Raw genomic sequence first — 15,081 nt, forward strand, 5'->3', positions numbered from 1 at the left:
ATTAACAAGACAAGAATGTCTGATTGTGGTGTTAATTAAGAATAAAAGTGTAACAAACATATCTTTTATATCGGTATAAGATGCACACATAACTGTTAATGTAGTGCCAGGCATAAATAAAGACTGCATAAACAAGTGTGGGAAGTGAGAGGGAAATTATACGAAAATATGACTGCTTGGAATGTATGGTGTCACACAATTCATGAAAATTGTTTGTTGTTGTAGTTCAATAATTTATACAAAATAAATGCAATGATTTAAACTTTTTAAGACCTCCCAAAAAGATACTTTTTTCAGAATTTTTCTTTTGCTCGTAAAATTGTATGCTTGTAGGGGATTTTAATTAATTTATTACTTTTATGAATATATTTTTTCTGGATTTTTCAAGTCCTATAGAAAAGCCTATGTGGAAAAGTAGGCAATAGGCAAAATTTGTAATACTATAGCAATAAGATAATTTTGTTGTGGTGAATTAGATTTGGCTGATCATTTGCCACTTTGTGTACACTGTGGGGGACATTTACTAAGGAGTCTAATTTGTGTGACTCTTCTAATGAGGATTGGTGTATATTTTGTTCCAACATCTTGTAATTGATTTATTAAAATGCAGCACTGCCATAGTGAATGTATCTGAGTAAAAAGTCACAAAAAAAGTAAAAATTGGGCAGACAAATTCACCTGGAACTGACCAGACGTAGGCCTGCACCAGTACGTATGGTGCTGGTAGAATGGTTAATATGAACAATCCCATGAACAACAGATCAGCCACATTTTAGTTGCTGAAAACTCTATACGGTCAGCCTTAAGCATTACATGGATGGGATCAGTTATCTCCACCAACATGCGCAGGTGATAGCAAAAGCATAACACTTGTGCCTATGCTATTACTGTGCACTACAACGATGCTAGTATGCAGCATCTGCTTATTTCCCATGATTGTATACAATAGAAAAAGACAATGGGCTTAGTTCATAAAAATACAAGGAATTTTTATTATATATGATAGGTACCAATACATACAAAAACATTTACAATGTTAAATGAAGTTAAAAAGTATGACCACAGTAAAAACAAATATAAGACAGGTGTCTGCAGTAAGGTATTTTACCCACAGCAATTTTTCCATATGGGAATATATCTATAAGGTGCACAAAATCTCGTACTGCCCTAATACTGCCTCAGTTTCATTCAACATATAGGCAACCAAAACCAAATGGCCATTATAACAATTAGAGCTTATTGCATCTACCCATGTTGTCCGACACCACACAAGCCGTTCCTACGTACGTTTCGCTATTGCACGCTTCCTCGGGGAACTGCCTTCTAATCTCACCCCCCTTAAATATGCTTCAATTCTAATTCTAATTCAATTCTTTTTAACTTCATTTAACATTGTAAATGTTTTTGTATGTATTGGTACCTATCATATATAATAAAAATTCCTTGTATTTTTATGAACTAAGCCCATTGTCTTTTTCTCTCATCGTGGGGTGAACATGGACCTTCGCAGGCAGCACAACTTCAGTCCATCTGTATAGCTAAGTACAACTATTTGCTATATTCATCCGTTTATTTATTTGGGGTTATTCTTTTGTTCTCCTTTGTTATCTCCTTAATTGCTGTCACCATATTGAGTACGAATCATTTACCACTATATTGTGTTGTACCATTCCTAAGAGGTCCATGTATTTGTTATGATGAAAGGATATCCCTCACAGCAGGAATTGGTTTAAGCACATCCTTTTGGAGTGCTATATGTGTTCCCTGATGAATCCATCCACAATTGGGATGGCTGAAACGCGTCGGAACGAACACAGCTTTTGATATAGGCGCTGTGTAGGAACAAGCACAGCTTATATATAATAGGTACTGTGTATATAATATGATATTTCTTGCTGGTTGTTTTTAAGGTGGTTTTGAGTATACACCGTTTTTTCACTCTTTTCTGTCTTCTGTGCTTCTTGTTTCCTACTGGGCACGTGCAATAAGGAAGGGACTGTCACCGTGGTTGGGGCCACCCTGTTAAGGAGGTGGGTTCCCCAAAAGGCAGGGCAAGAGGTTATTAGGGCAGAGAGCAGGGCGCACCACTACTCTCCTCTCCTTTTCTCCCTGACTCTTTAATTGTATCCTAGGTGTTTTGACACCGGGCCATTAGTCCCTAAGTATTAGCATCCCTTTGGGAACGTGGGATATCTCCCCTATGTCTACATTTGCCCTGTAGGTTACCTCACTGTATATAGAGCACATTAGTGTATGTCTTTTTGTTGTTAGTGTGGACCTTTTTGCTACAATTTTTAATGAATTATTAAAAGTTAAGTATTAGTTAGTCCTAAGTGGTCCCCATACGCCGGTGATTTTTCATTGTCTTTTTCTATTGTATACAATTTTATCTTGGGTAGTTTCAAACGATAGAGTGACATCTAGTGGTGTAGGCTGGTACTACAACCCATATTTTTAAGATCATTTCTCACATCTATCACAAACCAGTGTATGTAATTATTTCCCATGATGTGAATGTATTGTGTGGAAAGGAGTTAAGCACTGTAGACATAAATAATGTACAGTAATGTGGGCACCACTAAATAAATTGAAAAATATTGAGTAAAGGGGTGCACATATGCTCCAAAATACACACCCATATGCATAAATAGTCTTTAATTGAAAACTGCAAAAATTTTAAAACAATTACAAAATGATGTTACATATCCCCTACTAGGGGATGTGTATGTATAACACTGTTGTTGGGTGCAAAAAGCCACTACAAGTTTCCTTGTAGTGGCATAAAAAACTGCAAAAAAACTGCATCCATGCATACCTTATAAGGGTATGTGCACACTATAGAATTTGTGCAGAAATTTCTGCCTGTACGATTGACTTAATGATATCCTGAAGCTCAATCTGCCATCCTTCCAAAGAGTTGTTTGACTGAAAATAGAGTAATCAAACTGGTGCCTGCACGGGGATGCCGGGGCCTGTGGTCTATTCCTGAGTACTGGCAGAAGGCACTTGAGGTGGGACCGAGACATTGCCTGTCAGTCATCAGTTGTTAAATTTCAACACCACTATGGCAGCTGACTGTCAATGTCATGCTCTGATCACAAACAATGAAGTACAGCACATTGGAGATCCTAGGCTCTATTAGCAAGGCACAATGGAGGAGTAAGGAGTGTATGTATGATTTTCCCCTCCACCACCCCACCTGATTGAGCACAATTTTTAAAAACAACATTTTAACTTCTTCAAACGTTTCAAATTTCAAGCCATTTGAAAAATGACTTTATTTTCTATATGGATTTTTTTTTTTACTATTGGATTGTTTTTTATACTACTTTGGATTGTTGTTGCTTTAACATATGTGAATTTAGACATTTTTAATTTTTCAAGGTAATATAAGGTTATGTGAGAACAAATGGAGAATGTTTGTGTAGTTATACTGATATTTTTTTCTTCTAAATGCCTTTATTTTTTTATTTTTTTACAAAAGAAAAGAAAAACAAAAAGCATAACCTCTTGTGCCAGCCAACTAATTGTGATGTGTCTGACAATAAACCACTGTCAGTAACTTCTATTATCATTTGCAATTTTGTGAAGCTGAAAATGCAGGTAATAATATGATAGCTCAAAAGAAACTGTAATAAAGCATATAGTTCTTGACAATAGCATATATTTGTTCCTTCCTGCTACTTTATAGTTTGAAGGACAAAAGACGAAATCTACCTTTCACATGGCTGTAATAGGACCTTATTTTAGCATCTATATTACACCACAACCTGCGACAATTTAAGTTAGGTTAGGTTAAACCACTGGAGGTTATTGTGTTGAAGTCATAATATGAATGCTAAAATGAAATCGTTGTACTGATGTATCAAACTGGTTTTATTATTAAAGTCTACAGTAACATACAGTACTTGCCATCAAAAACATCAGAACCTCAACAGAAATATAACCAGAGTTAAAGAATAGTACTATGGCACTTTGACCCACAGGTTCTATTCCTGTGCATTTTAAGGCTATGTTCGTACTCTGTATATTTTCGTAAAACCACGGCTGTTGTTAAACAGCCATGATTTATATGGAAATATACACCCATCGCTGCCTAGGAATCCTGGCCGGAGCGTATACATGTAGCCGGGATCTCTCACGGTGCCGCAAACAACTGACATGTCAGTTTTCTGCGGCCGCTATTCAATGAATACAGAAAACCATGTCAATGCACACTTTGGAGCGAGCATCTGCGACCGTACGCTCCATAGTGAGCTGTGGAGAGTTCTGATGCGGGAGCGCAGGGATGCGCCCGCATCAGAACACTGCGGCTGAAAAGATCATCCGACCGGTACTGCAGTAACGGCCAGGATGATCTTTTCAGAGCCAGGCCGGGTCACGGAATGGCCGTTCTCTTACAGCATGTGAACATGGCCTCATACTGTATGTGAAAAACTTCTGATCTCTGTCATTAAATTTAACTCCTTCTTGCTGCAGCAAGTTTAGGCCTTAATGACGACGCTTATGTTTTAAAATCTGACCTGTCTCACTTTATGCAGTTATAGCTCCGTAATGCTTTAACATATGATTCTGAGCGATTCTGAGGTCACTTTTTGTGACATATTGTACTTTATGTTCTTTATGTAAATGTGGTCACTGTCAGGTATGTTTTTTGTGAAAAATGACAAAATTTCATTGTCATTTTTCTTCTTTTTTTTATATTAAACTTATGCTGTTCAGTGTGAAGTAAAAATAACATGATGAATGTATTCCTTTGGGTCACTACAGTTATGGCGATACCAAATTTGTATTTTTTTTTTTAACTATTACCACTTTGGCACAATAGAAACTACAGTATCTTCACGAGAAAAAGGATGAACATTGACACATTGCAAGATCCATAGCATTCTTATCTTTCACATGACAGAGCTGGTTTTGTGCTAATTTTTTTACAGGAAGATGTATAGTTTTTATTGATAACAAGTTGTTTTTATATATGTATTTTTTTATGTCTTTTAAGTTTTTTTTTTATGCCGGATGTCATTTTAACCTCAAAATGATGGATGGATTTTAAACAGAGGAAAAAATGTTGTGTGAACACAGCCAGAAAGACATATCATTCTAATAATTTGTTATATAAATTAAAAAAAAAACATTAATAAAATGTCTTATTATCTCTATCTATCTATCAACAGGTGCAAGCTCTTACCGTATATACTCCCCCCAGCGTACACACAATAAAAACCTGCTCTGTAGATATTAAAAAACGAGGCTCTAAGCAAACAATTTGATCAGAGTGTACCATGTCACCACGTTAAGGTGTCCTCAGAGACATGGTCCCTACTCTAGCATTTTTACACTAGCAATGGCCTCTCCTGGGCTGAAGAAGCCTACAACTGGGCTCATGGAAGCCAAATGATCACTTTTTATAGCAGCCTTGGGACATGGGTGGAGTGCAAGCCAACAGGAGGTAGCCCCCCCCCCTCACATTCAACAGAAAAAAAGGAAAGATTGGCACCACATCTATGACTCTGTTCACACTGCAAGTTGCATGCTGCATGTGGCTTAAGTACAGACAAAAAAAAAAAAACAGAAAGTGCAACAACAACCCACAGGTGCAAGCACTTACCGTATATACTCTTTGCTTTGCTTAGATCCTCATTTTTTTAATATCTACAGAGCAGGTTTTTATTGTGTGTACACCAGGGGGAGTATAAATGATAAGCGCTTGCACCTGTGGGTTGTTGTTGCACTTTCTATTTTTTTTTGTCTGTACTAAAGCCACATGCAACTTGCAGTGTGAACAGAGGCATAGATGTGCTGCCAATTTTTAATCTATTTATCTTTAAAATATATGAAACCCAAAATTATATATATATTTGTATGTATCTGTATGTATGTATATGTATCCCAAATGTATCTTAAAATTAAAAAAATATATATATGAGCCAGAATTAGGACAGGCAAAGAAAAACTCATTGTGAGCAAAAGGAAATGAATGGAAGTTCCAATACTTAAATAAACACATGATCACATATATAGTATACACAACTTCAGAGATTTATAAATAGCTGTAATATTATTATACTATAGTAAAACATCTTAAGATAGAGGAGTTTTCTAACTCTAGGTATGTTTTGAATTATTATGAAAGCATTTATAAAGCTTAGAAATATTTTCTATGACTATGGAGGATTTAACAAAATATAAAATCTTCTATTAAACGGCATTCTACTAAGCAGAAAAACAAAAACATTAAAACAGCTTTATATAATAAGCAATAGGTCACTTCTTTTCTGAATAGCTTGTGCTATCTCATTGTTTTGATGCTTAATGACTAAAGTCATGGTTGTAAAAGTGACATCTGTGCACATGAAACACTCTAATAGGCAGCTCCTTCAGGACTAATGAATTGTAATTGATGGTGTTTAGCGTGGCTTTTGGCTTCCCTTTCTTGATGATGAGCATCAGCCCCTCTGCTACTCTGTCCTTAGTGAGCTAGCTTTCTGCTGGGAGACATGAACACACAGATGGTCAACGAAAGGTGAAGAATGTCTGAACTCGTTTGCCATAAGTCGTTTTTCAAAGAGGATACAACATGAAATGCAAATCAGCTTTGCTTCCTAGCCAAGCCATAAAAATGGGTTTAATGGCAGCTTTTGATGTACATGGTCAAGTCACAAGTTGTCGAGTTGAACAAATCAAAGCACATTCTTTTTAGACTGATACATTATATGCTTCAAAAAGCCTTGTTTAATATATGTATGAGACACTCTTCTCTAAGCGTTGTCAATATATCAGACACAGCATGGCAGTGAGCACACAGAGAACCATTAAGAAAAATTAATAAAAAATTAAATTAAGAAAAAAGTACAATATATCTATATATGGTGTCTTAGTAAGGGGTTGTGTGGTACATCATAGTGCAAATGTTTGGGGGGGGGGGGAAGCACACATCCTTCTAAACTATGAAAGTGGTAAAAGTGAACTCAAAATGTGCAATCAAACAACAACCAATAAAATGTGAGATAAATGCAGAACTTTAAACTTTTACAATGTAAACTATGAACTGAAAACAGTCACCCAACAATAGTGGCATCCCTTTCCCTAGTTGACTAATATGACAGTTCTAAGTGCTAACTGGTTTAAGTGCTAACAAACAAGCATGAACACAGCTAGATAGATTTCTCTCTCATACTATGCAAACTTACAATATGTATGTATCCCAACAAATTAAACTGAAGGGTAACCATCATTTCCAAATTTCTGACATGCCACCAAACTTGTTAGGGTCCAAGTGCTGACCCTAACCCTACTAGCTTAAAGGAAGGGGCAGAGGGCCCTCAGCAGAGTGCGGCATCTGTCCCTTCTTGATCATCACTTCCCAGATAAACAAACAGAAACAAAAAGGTGATGACCTGACCATCTCTGCCCTATTTTGGCAACTGTTGGGGGTAAGGAGGCTGACACGTCAATATGAAAGTTATATGCAAAAGAACACTGCAGAGACACCATCACATGTCTCGACGTCAGTGAACTAGCCAGACCTTCCCTCCGGGAAGGAACAACCAAGCCAAAGCGTTCTCCAGTCAAGGAAACCACCTCAGCAAGGTATCCATCCACAGACAGTTGTTTCGGGGTTTTTGCCCCTCATCAGTGTGGAGTAGGTTTCTGGCTAGGAAAGTAGGAAATATGAAAGTTATAGTCACGTCAATCGTTCTATGAAGTGATAGTTACCCTCCCCTTTAAGGCACAAACAGCATTAACAAACTATTAACTGTGGCGGTGTGTATCCTAAAGGTCATTTTTGTCAACTCCATTTCCTCACTCTCCTCCTAACTTTGAGTTACATCCATGACAACAACCTCACTGTCTGAAAACCGGGCCGGGGGCTGCGTTCACACTACGTATATTTCAGTCAGTATATTTCAGTCAGTATTGCACCCAAAACCAGGAGTGGATTAAAAACACAGAAAGGATCTGTTCACACAATGTTGAAATTGAGTGGATGGCCGCCATATAACAGTAAATAACTGCCATTATTTCAATATAACAGCCGTTGTTCTAAAATAACAGCAAATATTTGCCATTAAATGGCGGCCATCCACTCAATTTCAACATTGTGAGAACAGATCCTTTCTGTGTTTTTAATCCACTCCTGGTTTTGGTTGCAATACTGACTGAAATATACTGACTGAAATATACATATACTGACTAAAATATACGTAGTGTGAACGCAGCCTAAAGGCATAAAGCGCCAGTTCGGACCTCATATCCAGCTTTGCAACCCAGTAGTTGTAGGTAGAGTGATCGGGAAGGACCTTGGTATGGTCAGCAAGGTACTCCCTCACCATCTTCCTGAAGGCTTCCCCCCTACTCTGTCTAGACTGGGGACGGTTGACAGTCTTGCTGGGGTGCCATGAAACTGTCAAAAGGCCTTGGAGAGTGTTCCCCTTCCCCTTGACAAGCTTCCTGCTCCTCTGCTCCTCTCCCCCGCTCTTTGGCCCACAGAACCACATACTCTAAAGCTAGTGGTGTCAGATGGGAAGTACATTTTTAGCTTCTGCACCAGGGCCTGTTGAAATTGATTCACTCTAATACTGCGTACCTTGGCAGGAATGACAGTGGAAAAGTTTGGTTTGTACCGAGGGTCCAGGAGGGTGAACACTTAGTAATCTGTGTTGTCCAAAACCAGTAGTCAACATGGATGCCAGTTAAGGCCCAGCAACAAGGAGGCAAGGGCAGGCACACCAGTAGTCAACATGGATGCCAGTTAAGACCCAGCAGTAGCCAACAAGTTGCCTTCTACCCCCAGCACCCTTTCGATTTTCAATTTGACTGTAGCAGTTGGGATAACATTCCCTGCATAATGAAACTACTCACTTATATCCCCACCACCCTTTCGATTTTCAATTTGACGGCAGCAAACATTGGGGTAACATTCCCTGCATAATGTGACTCACCACCTCTCCCCCCTTCGCTGTTTTAATTTTGAATCTGACTTTGATACTTGATGACCTGGCAATTGTGTCATGCAAAGGGATCATCACTTGAGGGGTAGTGTACTACAAATCCCAGCAATACAGTGTAGTACCCACAAGTTTAAGGGCGGCTGTACGGTACAATGTGGTAGTGGCTGGACCTAGATACACACTCTCTGATACCCCCTTACAATGAGCAGTGAAGTTTTATGCAGGTGTACTACAAATCCTAGCAATGCAATGTAGTACCCACCAGTTTAGGGGGGGGCTGTACGGTACAACCTAGACACACTTTCTGACACCCCCATCCAATGAATAGTGAAGTTCTATGCAGGTGTACTACAAATCCCAGCAATACAGTGTAGTACCCACTAGTTTAGGGGGGGATGTACGGTACAATCTGTAGTGGCTAGACCTAGATACACACTCTGTGATTCCCCCTTACAATGAACAGTGAAGTTTTATGCAGGTGTACTACAAATCCCAGCAATACAGTGTAGTACCCACTAGGTTAGGGGGAGCTGCACGGTAAAATCTGGTAGTGGCTGGATCTAGACACACTCTCTGACACCCCCGTCCAATAATCAGTGAAGTTCTATGTATGTGTACTACAAATCCCAGCAATCCAATGTAGTACACTAGCACCACCAGCCCCCAAATAAAAAAAAAAAAAAAAAAAAAGAAGAGTACACTGAGCACTTCTTAGGGGTCTGTATGCAACACCTAATGTCCCCTTTCTGCCAGCAGCCGATCACCACAGTGTGATGGTTAAATCGTGGTAGCAGCACTGCAAGTTCCAGCCAGCAGTCTGTAGTAATACTATTAAAAAAACAATTTGAAGCCCTAAAAAGGGCGGTTTGTTTGTATTGCTAGTATTCCCTGCCTACTGGAATGTTAAATCCTACACTGACACTCTCCTTAAGAAGCAGCAACTCCTTCCCTAATCTTTCACAGCATGCGTCTGAAGCGAGTACTGCCGGCTGCGCGTTTTATATGGCTGGGTCATCTGATCTGGCCAACCAATCGCTGCTATCGACATGTATGGGTCCCACGTGATCGCAGGATGTACCAAAGAGTCTTCTGCATGTTTATTGGCTGAGAAATAGCGCCCAAACTTACAGGAAACGGATGATGAATTTCCTCGAGTATCGCAAGATGCTCGTCCTAGTAATGAGTACCATCGAGTACCCTAATACTCAATCGAGTACCAAGCTCGGACGAGCATGCTCGCTCATCACTACTTATTACTTGTTCCCATAGACTTTAATGGGATCGAATATTCAATCGAACGTTCGAATATCTGTGAGATATTCGTACGAATATCAAATATTTCACTATTTGCTCATCACTAATTACAAGTTATGGACATTAGATTTCATGTGGTAGGATGGTGATCCAGGGATTATTCTGATTGCCATTGGAGTCAGGAAGGAATTTTCTCCCTGTGATGGGGCAATTGTCATCTGCCTCATAGGAGTTTTTGCCTTCCTCTGGGCCAGCACAGTAAGGTTTCTCTAGGTTCAATCTGAAGGACTCTTGTCAAGAATTCTTTCAACCTTATTAACTATGTTACTATTAGACACTCATGCATTTTCATGATGGAACCTTCCCTATCTGGAAAGTAGGCACATAACCCCTTAAAGCAGGCTTTACGTGGAACCATTTCATTGTGACCTTAGAATTAAAAAAATGGACTCATTTCATTGATTGTCATGTTCATCAGTATTCAAACGCTGCTGATCTTGTTTGGTTTTATCATGCAATATTTAAAAAATATTAATGGAAAGGGGTTCCTGTGGAGTTTATCAATTTGCTGACAATCTAAATCTTGTCAAAACTTGTTCTGATAAACAAGAGGTAGTCAGTCAAGCAAACCACTGCCACATACTACACTGGCACTCTTAATAAAGGCCCTCTTACATAGACCAATTATTGGCAACGAGGCACTGCAAATGAGGGATAATCTCGCTGATAGGAGCTCATTTTCAGTCCTAGATGGGTAAAATTGTTTGGTATATGAGGACCCTAAGAGTCAGAATTCACTACTGACTGTTCCTTAGCACATATATCAGTAGACAGCCAGTACAAGGGCCGATGCTAGGAAAACATAATGACAAGATACCAGTGGGTAATTGGATCACTGAACATTGGAAAACATTCTCCTGTCAGATGAGTCCAGTTTCTCTTGCATCATGCTGAGCTTCAGAATTTTTCACATCAATAAGAATCAATGAACCCTTCCTATCAAGTGTCAACAGCTCAGACTGTTGAAGTTTTAAGCTGTTCACCCTTTGACAAACAAGGAGAATGCACCTTGCCACATGGGTTATGTCCTCACAGATCTGCTCCATGGATATGACATTAAGGGTTCTATTACACAAAGCAAATTGTCAACTTTACTTGGCGATTACCAGCAATTCCGGCCTTGATCCTAAAGATCGGGCCATGTAATAGGGCCCTTAATTATAGAATTAAGTCCCTAGATCTTAATTCTATAACATATCTGGGATAAGGTAAAACAAAGTTTTTTGTTTTTTTTTAAGAATATTCCAGTACATCTACAGTAGGTAATTTGTGAGAAGCTGTCCTTTTATCATGGGGCAATATACTGTCCCTGCAAAGCGATTTTTAACACCTGGTGAACTATGATTTATTGCTGTGGTTCTAAACATTAAAGGGGATCCAACAGATAGGTATCAGATAAAACACTTTAGCCACCTAATAAATTTGGGACACAGAACAAATGTTCAACTGAACCAGGCATTTAGAAGAATATAATACATGTGGTATATTTACAAACTAGACTGACACTGAATAAAAAGCAAACAAAAGTTCCATATACCCTAAAATGTGCCAGATTGCGCAGGGTTAGCAAACAGTAACATTAAAGGAAAATATGACAGTAAAATACAGTAGGCACAAAATATTTTGAACCCAATAATGTGCTACAGTACAGTCCATGGGAAAATGTCAGTCTGTGCAAACATTGTAAAAAAAAAAAAAAAAAAATATAATATATATATATATATATATATATATATATATATATATATATATACTAAATGGACTGCATCCTCACGGGGTTAATGGGGTACATGCGAAATGTTTTTACCAAACACCTTGAGTAAAGACACATTCACATTGACCTCTGACATTTGCCATTGAGAAACAGTGAAAAGCTTACAAAAAAACATGGCATCCAGCTGGCATCCAATCCTACAGAAATGATAGTATCATTATCAAAGCATATTTATCATTTTGAAGGCTATTTTTAATGGAAAAAAAAAAAAAGAAAAACAGTCTACAAGAGTTCAGCTGAGAATTAACCTTTTATTTTTCAGTTTTGTTTGTACTGTTGTACATCTTTGTTCATGTCTCTTATTATACAACAGGCTTTTCTACCTCTGCTTTTTTTTGTTCTAAGTGCACATTCTTTCTTCTGCATGCATGCTACGTCCTCTAGCTTTCTTAAGAACTATCCAATACTAAATATTTCTTTCCCCAGTTGAATTACTGCACTGTTCTGGCTTTTTTCTACCACTCCGTGACTCTCGATGGTCGGCACATTTCAAAGATTGTGCACATACTAACAAGTATTATTTCTGGTCTTATTATTATTTTATAGCTACCAACACATTCTCCGATGCTTCACAGTTTGAGAACAGTAATGACAAGGATAATGACAGAGATGTGTGAGTTTGTTACACCTTTTGGAGTGCCCTAGCTATATATCCATGGATCACTGTGCCCAATCAATTGCTGGTCATGAACAATATTTTTTTCCCCTTTCTACTGTTCAGAAGAGGTGCTAGAAACTTAGACTGCATTAGATATTGATACTCCTTTATAAAGAGAAGCAACGTGTAAATGATACAAGTTCTCTGTTTAAATTACTTGATTATACCAAGATGTTTTAGAGTCTTGATTATACCGTTTTGTTTTAGGGATTTTCATCTGCTTCATCTGTACTTGACAGCATACCAAAATGCAACAAAATTGATAGCCCTGGTAAATTATTGCACATGCTTTTGTCTATCATTATATATAAATCATATAGATTTTTTTTATTAGTGCCTGCAGTATATTAATAGGTTTAATTCACACCTGTAGTGCATTGTTGGCATACTGCAGCATTACTGTACACTACTACTGTCTTAGTATTACTCTTTTCAGCTTGTTCTATGGATGGGATGGGATCTTTCTGTAGCAAAGTCCATAGAAACATAGGAAATTTTGGCAGAAAATGACCACTTGGTCCATTTAGTCTGCCTTTATATTACTTCCTTTGTATTTCCTTAGGATAGATATATGTCTATATCAGGCAGGTTTACATTCAGTTTTTGTAGATTTACAACAGATTTACAATGGGTTATCATAAAACGACCTGTTATTTGAAGGGATATTTTGCAGAGAAAAGCAATAATACAATACTTTAATAAGGTTACATCATTTTGTAATGCAACTTTATGAAAAACATGTCCCATTTTTCTGTAACACATGGCTCTCAGCTGCCACCAACATGTGTCAGGAAATGTAGGCTGCTTATGCTCAGTCATTGCATAGCTTGGATCTGCAGCATACTGAGTGCTATTGACAGAGAGCTATCCTCAGTGTATTGTATATTTAAATGACAAAATGTATTACAATTTGTGATGAGCGAGCATGCTCGTCCGAGCTTGATACTCAATCGAGTATTAGGGTACTCGATGGTACTCGTTACTCGGACGAGCACCTTGCGATACTTGAGAAAATCTCTTCATCCGTTTCCTGTAAGTTTGGGCGCCATTTCTTAGCCAATAAACATGCAGGAAACTCTTTGGTACATCCTGCGATCACGTGGGACCCATACATGTCGATAGTAGCGATTGGTTGGCCAGATCAGATGACCCTGCAATATAAAACACGCAGCCGGCAGAACTCATTTCAGACACATGCTGTGAGAGATTAGGGACAGAGCTGCTGCTTCTCAGGGAGAGCTTCAGTGTAGGGTTTAGCGTTCCAGTAGGCAGGGAATACTAGCAATACAAACAAACAGCCCTTTTTAGGGCTTCAAATCATTTTTTAATAGTATTACTACAGACTGCTGGCTGGGACTTGCACTGCTGCTACTACAATTGTGGTGATCGGCTGCTGGCAGAAAGGGGACATTGGATTGCTGGGATTTGTAGTACACCTGCATAAAACTTCACTGCTCATTGGACGGGGGTGTCAGAAAGTGTGTCTAGGTCCAGCCACTACCAGATAGTACCGTACAGCCCCCCTAAACTAGTGGGTACTACACTGTATTGCTGGGATTTGTAGTACACCTGCCTAAAACTTCACTGCTCATTGTAAAAGGGGTATCACAGCGTGTGTTTAGGTCCAGCCACTACTAGATTGTATCGTACAGCTCCCCTAAACTAGTGGGTACTACACTGTATTGCTGGGATTTGTAGTACACCTGCATAAAACTTCACTGCTCATTGGACGGGGGTGTCAGACAGTGTGTCTAGGTCCAGCCACTACCAGATAGTATCGTACAGCCCCCCTAAACTAGTGGGTACTACACTGTATTGCTGGGATTTGTAGTACACCTGCCTAAAACTTCACTGCTCATTGTAAAAGGGGTATCACAGCGTGTGTTTAGGTCCAGCCACTACTAGATTGTATCATACAGCTCCCCTAAACTAGTGGGTACTACACTGTATTGCTGGAATTTGTAGTACACCTGCATAAAACTTCACTGCTCATTGTAAAAGGGTATCCCAGCGTGTGTCTAGGTGCAGCCATTACCAGATTGTTCCGTACAGCCGCCCTAAACTAGTGGGTACTACACTGTATTGCTGGGATTTGTAGTACACTACCCCTCAAGTGATGATCCCTTTGCATGAGACAATTGCCAGATCCTCAAGGATCAAAGTCAAATTCAAAATCAAAACAGCGGTGAGAGGTGGTGAGTCACATTATGCAGGGAATGTTACCCTTAACTGCTGCAGTCAAATTGAAAATCGAAAGGGTGGTGGGGGTAGAAGTGAGTAGTTACATTATGCAGGGAATGTTACCCCAACTGCTACCGTCAAATTGAAAATCAAAAGGATGCTGGGGTAGAAGGCTACTTGTTGGCTACTGCTGGGCCTGA

Source organism: Dendropsophus ebraccatus, chromosome 5 (assembly GCF_027789765.1).
Source record: "Dendropsophus ebraccatus isolate aDenEbr1 chromosome 5, aDenEbr1.pat, whole genome shotgun sequence".
Classification (NCBI taxonomy): domain Eukaryota; kingdom Metazoa; phylum Chordata; class Amphibia; order Anura; family Hylidae; genus Dendropsophus; species Dendropsophus ebraccatus.